Here is a 6,300-nt window from a genome sequence, read left to right on the forward strand (position 1 = left end):
GATCAATTAGCACTGTCCGATGAGTTTAGTTAGATCGATTAAATTTTTCCGCGAAGCTGGGTCCCCCAACCCCGGGAGCGCCGGGCGGCCGGCAGCCCTGCAGGCGGGGCGCGCCGGGCGTGCTCGTGCTCCGAACGCTTCGGGAGACGGGGCGTGTGCGGTCGCTGTCCCCTGGAGATAGACTGCGACACGGACTTCTGCCTCCGATGATCGTGGGTGCAGGTGTCCACGTTCCTTTCGTCAGCGCGGTCACCGTAGGTCCACAGAGCCAGGTGTACCGGTGGGATTAGGGGAGAAGGTGTCCTTTCTCTTGGGTTGTTATTGCTGTTGTGGTCAGAATACTTTTGTGGAAGCGAAGTGCTGACTCCATTTCTGTACCGAACAGCCTTTAACCTGTGCTTTTAAATCCTGCTCTGTCTACCTCATAGTATCATAGAATTAGGTAATTTATGTGAAATCGCTTTTGAACTGTGAAACTTCCCTGGAATATGTCAGCTATTTGTTTTGGAGATGGCCACGCGTAGTGGAGACAGAATGTCAACGCTCTAGCTTCTTTCTGGAAACAACTTCATTGTGGCTTCTGTATTTAATGATTGTTGGCACGGCTGCGTTCTCTCCATCAACGATAGAGTATGACGGAGAATGGGGGTTTTTACTAAATCATCGCCTTGAGGGTTCAGAGGTGCTGATGGGAGGTTTCAGGGCAGGACTGCTGACCTTCAGGAAGCTAATCACATTTTCTTTATCTTTGACTTTTTAAAAAATGAAGTAAATTTGCCCCAGTGCGGTAATTTCGAAGCTTTAAGTACCGAAAATTTTTTGAATGGGAAGTTGCTAAATTATTTCTGGTCTTAGGCTACTTTTCTTGTAGAATATTAATTACATGGTTAACATTTACCAAGATTTAAGGTGAAGTAGATTATGTATTTGGAGTTTTAGTATTCTGCTATTCTGTGTTTGTAAATATGAATAAGACTAAGACTATATTTTTAATGTTAACGTATACGCTGGTTATTACATACCTGCATATAGATGATTGGAATATCCTTATGGTCTTTAACTGTGGCTTCAACAGGTTTTGGCCAGCCCTTCACGTAAGCATGTGTATGTATGTTCCTTCAACATTTAGCCAATGTTTATGGAACTCCTAATGACACCCTCGCGCTCAATGCTTGTTGAGGGGCAAAGGGTGACCAAATGTGCAAAGTCTGCCTGAGGGATGTTGGGGAAGGTTTTAGAGAGAAAGTGATATTTGAATTGAGCTATGTAGGTGAATTTTTGAAGTAAAAGGGAAGGAATGCATTCTCAGCAGAAGAAAGAATTTTTGCAAGAGTATGTTGGGAAGTGGGGGAAGAACATGACTTGTTAGGAAATGATGACAACACGAATATAAGTTCAGGCAGTCTCTAGGGAGGGACGGAAGATAAAACTAAGGTAGATTGGTACCAGTTGCGGGGAGCCTTCTATGCTGAGCTAAGTGTTTGGACTTTACTCTGTGGGAAGTTCTTTGGGCCATGAAGGTTTTTGAGTAGGGGTGTGACTTAATCAGATTTTTGATTAAGAAAACTGTCACCACAATGGAGGTTAGACTCTAGAAAGGAGAGACTGGAGGCTGGGATTGTAATAGTGTGCAGTGAGTCAGCTCATGTTTCTCTAGGCCAATGTCCTTCCAAAATCAGCTGACTAAATTTTTGCAATACAGGATGTTTAAAACACAACTGAAACCTTTTCCACTAAGGACAGAGGAATTTGAGGACTCAATAAGTACCACCCACACATACCAGTTACATTAGGAGTTAAGTAGCTTTTGGTAGGATTTTTACTACCATTTATAACATTGTGTCAATGAGGAAATGCAGTATAATTTCCAAACAGCTGACTTACAGTAAATTTTTTTTTTTTTTTAAATACTGGGCTGACAAAGGTAACTTTGTTGTGAAAAATAACAAGGGGAATCAGGTATGAAACCTCTTCTGATTTTCTTTTACGGTAGTGATTATGATGCACAGACTGACTTTTTTTTTTTTAAAAAAGACTGGTATTCTAAAGAAAATGTGTTTGAAAACTTATTCATGGTGAATCGTTGTGAAATCAAGTATATAGTAAGAACTTAGGTCTTTTCTAATCTTGTTTTTAGATGACAGCAAATTATTTGAATTTGATATGTTTGTGCTCTCTAGGAGAATGCAGTCTTTTAAATTTAAAGGTGGTTTGATTTTCAAACTTTTAAGTAAAAGAGTTAATTTATAATTAAACTATGTACAAAACTAGTTGCTGGGTTCCAAGACAGTTTTCCAAAAGCACTTTAATTTTACCTTACCAAATTTGACTTTGTATCTGTTCTTCGTTAAAAATCCTGGTTTATTGTAGAATTCTCCAAAAGATGCGACCTCTACATAACTGGAAGCTTTTCTTGCTTCCACAAGCTCAAAACAAAGACATATATGGCTTTATGATATTTCTTTTTTCTCTTTGACACCTAAAACAAACTAGAGTCTTGGAGTAGTGCCCTCCTTTGAGTCAGTGCTATGGGACTGCCTCATAAATGGGTCTCGTCTTCTTGGTATCTCAGTAACTAATCCCCTATTACCTTTGAATGGGTCCAAGATAGACCCAACTAAAGTTGAATTGTATAATGTTGTGTTTTGAGAGATTATTGTAGTTTATTTTCATGTTGTGACATTGTTATTTTAGTCAGATTATTTTTCTGAAGTGATCATATGTGGGATGCTGCTTGAATCACATCTTTTAAGAGTGAATTGGGAACCTGAGAAATTCACTAAATTTTGTCAATTTTTAAACATGCAGTTGTTTATGTTTATCTTGACACAAGAATTAGGGTACTAAATATTATTATAACTAAGGAAAATATATCACTGACAAACATGTTATATGATAGGGCAAAACCCATTCCATACATGGGTCTCTTTGACACATTTTTCTTTTAATGAGATTTTTCATGAGTCAACCCATTTTAAGATGATTTCCCCTCTTCCCTTTAGTAGTTCCTTGGATCTCTTATGCAAGTCGATCCCTGGAGAGCCTGCTCCTGATTAGTCTCATTAGAATCCTATAGAATCCTGTTGTGAATATACCCTGGGCCTAACCACCTGTACCGGTTGCTTGAGAGAAGTAGTTAAGCAGTCTGTGGCATAGCAATACAATGAAATAAGGTATTGCCCTTGAAATGACAAATGTGCGGGCCATGTGGATTTGTGGAAAAGTTGATATAAAAGATGTTGATAATGATAATAAAAAGTAAGGCTCAGTTTAGGTTGTATGTGATAATTACAACTATGAAAACTATGTACGTATAGCTGTGAAGATCGGAAGAGGTTGTTTACTCAATACATATTTTATTGAATACCTATGGAACCATTGCAGGAACTACATGGGTGAGATATTGTTTTTGGTCTCCAGGAACTTTAATTCTCTAGGGCACTAAACCTTTTCTTGGTGACTGGCTGGTATGGAGAATCCAAACCCTTGATCAAGGGTCTTTTTAAATGTAAAGATGGATAAATATATATAAGTATAACATTAAAAATATAAGAGTATAGGACATAGCAGTGAAAATCATAAGTAAGTATGTTTGAAGGTAGTTATTAACATGTGATATGTGTTTATTTGGGATCAACCTTGTGAATAGAATGAAAATATGTGGCTCAAAATAATAGTGCTTTATGGATCTAATTACAAAATTTCTCTTCACGAAATACTTTGGACAATAGAATTATCTTATTCATCCTGAATGTGGAGCCAGGTTTACTTTCTACAGTGAAAATACTTAAAGGTGGCTATTTGTTTACATAATAGGCAGGGAGGAAAGGAGAAAGACCATGGTTTGGAGTTCATATGTGTTTATTTTGCAATTAGGACAAATTCTTTTACTTATTTCCTGGTATTACAGTTGCTGTTATGAAAAACAGACTTAGACTTCCTCCAAAACACAGCACATAAGAGGATCTAAGGAGTTCGAAGAAGAAAGAAGTGCAGCTATACCTTTTCCTTTCTTTTACCGTTTCACGTTTCAACTTACTTTTATCTTCAGCCAATGTTTTCTAGTGATATCACTTTTGACAGAATACTTATTCTTTCAAATTCTAATATAGTAGTTTTATTCCCTACAGAATTGATTGTATTAAGATTTTTATTTTCATTGTGAACTATATATCAGTGGTTTTCAACTGGGGCCATTTTGCCACCGGAAGACATTTGGGAGGTACTTTTAGTTGTCACAACTGGATGACGCTATTGGCATCTAGTGAGTAGAGGCCAGGATGCTACTAAACATTCTACAATGCACAGGATGGCCCCCAACAACAAAGAATTTCCCTGCCCAAAATGTCAGTAGTGCCGAGGTTGAAGCTTTGTGTAAATAATGTTAATGAACTTTCTTTGTAGTAACATGGGAAAATGTTATTTTGGTTCCCATGAGAAGGTGCTACTATTTGGAACTTAAAAAAAATTTTTAAAGGCAATTTGGGAACAATCTATGTAGGGTATGAACAGGAAAAAGGAAAAAGAAACCAGAACTATTTGAAAAAATTCCTTAGGAAGGAAGATTTTCATACAGTTTGTGTACATTATTTTTGAATAGCATTTCCCAAATATGTGCATTTGTTATGATGGCATGGCTTTAATTCGGAAAGTGGATCCTTGGATTTTAAAACCAAGAAGTCACTATCAGAATAACAGCTCTTACATACAGAAATTATTTTAGGGTGCTATATATATATATATATTTTTTTCCTTTTTGTCTTTTTTCGTGTCCGGCAACGGATCGCAACCCTCAGTGTCGCGCCCGTACCGGACCGGGACCGGCAACGGGATCGCAACCCTCGGTGTTGCGCCCGCACCTCGCTCAGCCAGTGAGCGGGAACCAGTCTGTATGTGGGATCCGAAACCTCGGCGGGCGCGCCACCGCGCTCCCAAGCGGCGCACTGTAGCAGTGCGCCACCGGGCCGGCCTTAGGGTGCTATAATTTTAAGAGCCTTTTTAAGATGAATGATTACTGTGGCATTTTGGTTTTCAAAATGAGAATTGTGTTGTAAAACAGGAAAGAAGGAAAGTTGTATCTTATATTCTTATATTTGGCTTTTATTCTTCTTTGCTAGCAATCTGGGTAAAAGAGCCATAAAAGACACAAGACTTGGTGTCTAGTGTTGGTCTGAAAGTAAGTGTGTGACCTTATAAAGTTTCTTAACCTGTTTCAAAATGAGAGCTCTTCTCATCTGCCTGCACATGAGAACTGCAAATGTCCTCTTTCCTTAGGCATTTCTTTCTCTCTGGGATGTTGGCTTCAGAGTTGTGATGAAAAAATTTCAGTTTAGTTGCATGTTGTTTAGCATCTAAGTAACAGTTGTCTGTGCCTAGCAGCATATATATTCTTGCCATAATGGTTTACTTCAAGAAACTTTTGATTTTGAGATACAGAATCACAGGAAGTTGTAAAGAAATGTACAGGGTGATTTACTTTCTATCACACAGAGCTTCTGATGTGTTACCCATTGAAAGTATTTTGTCTATTCCTGCCACCACTTCTGGATTGACTGGTACAAGAAAAATACTGTATAAAAGATAAAAAGTGGTATACACTTGTATAGGGTACTTACTGTGAATGGAGCTTGCAGGACTGGAAGTTGCTCTGGGTGAATCAGTGAATAAGTGAATGTGAAGGACGGGGACATTACTACACACTACTGTAGACTCTATAAATACTGTGCACTTAGGCTATGACAAATTTATAAAAGAAAAAGCAGTTGAGCTATGATGTTACAACAGCTCTGACATCACTAGATAATAGTAATTTTTCAGCTCCATTATAATCGTATAGGACCAGCATCCTATATGCGGTCCATTGTTGACCGAAGTGTCGTTTAGTGATGCATGACTGTACTGGAGTCCATTCCTTATTGTTTTATGTACAGTTGTGCATCGCATAATGCCATTGTGGTCAACTACGGACCTCAGTTACAATGTTGGTTCCATAAGATTTTTTTTTTGGTCCATAAGTGTTGGGCCATGTTGCGGCGCAATCAAATCATAAGGCGCCTGCCTAAGTATGGTTCCTGTTCCCTAAAATAGATCAAGCGGTGGCCATCTTGCTGGCGTAAGGCCTCCGCCGCCGTTTCACGAGCGCTTTAATGCACGTAGCTAGAAGTCCAGCATTATTAATACTGAAGGTGTTATGGATATATGTTGCAACATTTTGTAAGGTTTTTAAATATCTGTTTTAATATAAATGTTACCAGTCAAGATTATAGCCCTATATTTTGTCAGAAATTTGTAGATTTGGTT

The 6,300-nt window shown here is 38.4% G+C and overlaps 1 protein-coding gene across 1 annotated transcript in view; it reads left to right on the forward strand.

Moving 5' to 3' along the window:
* ADAM9 (ADAM metallopeptidase domain 9) overlaps window positions 1-6,300 on the forward strand; it is a 129,774-nt gene that overhangs the window by 620 nt on the left and 122,854 nt on the right. The gene's annotated exons all lie outside the window — the stretch shown is intronic.

The sequence above is a fragment of the Galeopterus variegatus genome, unplaced genomic scaffold (genome assembly GCF_000696425.1).
Source record: "Galeopterus variegatus unplaced genomic scaffold, G_variegatus-3.0.2 Scaffold348, whole genome shotgun sequence".
Classification (NCBI taxonomy): Eukaryota; Metazoa; Chordata; class Mammalia; order Dermoptera; family Cynocephalidae; genus Galeopterus; species Galeopterus variegatus.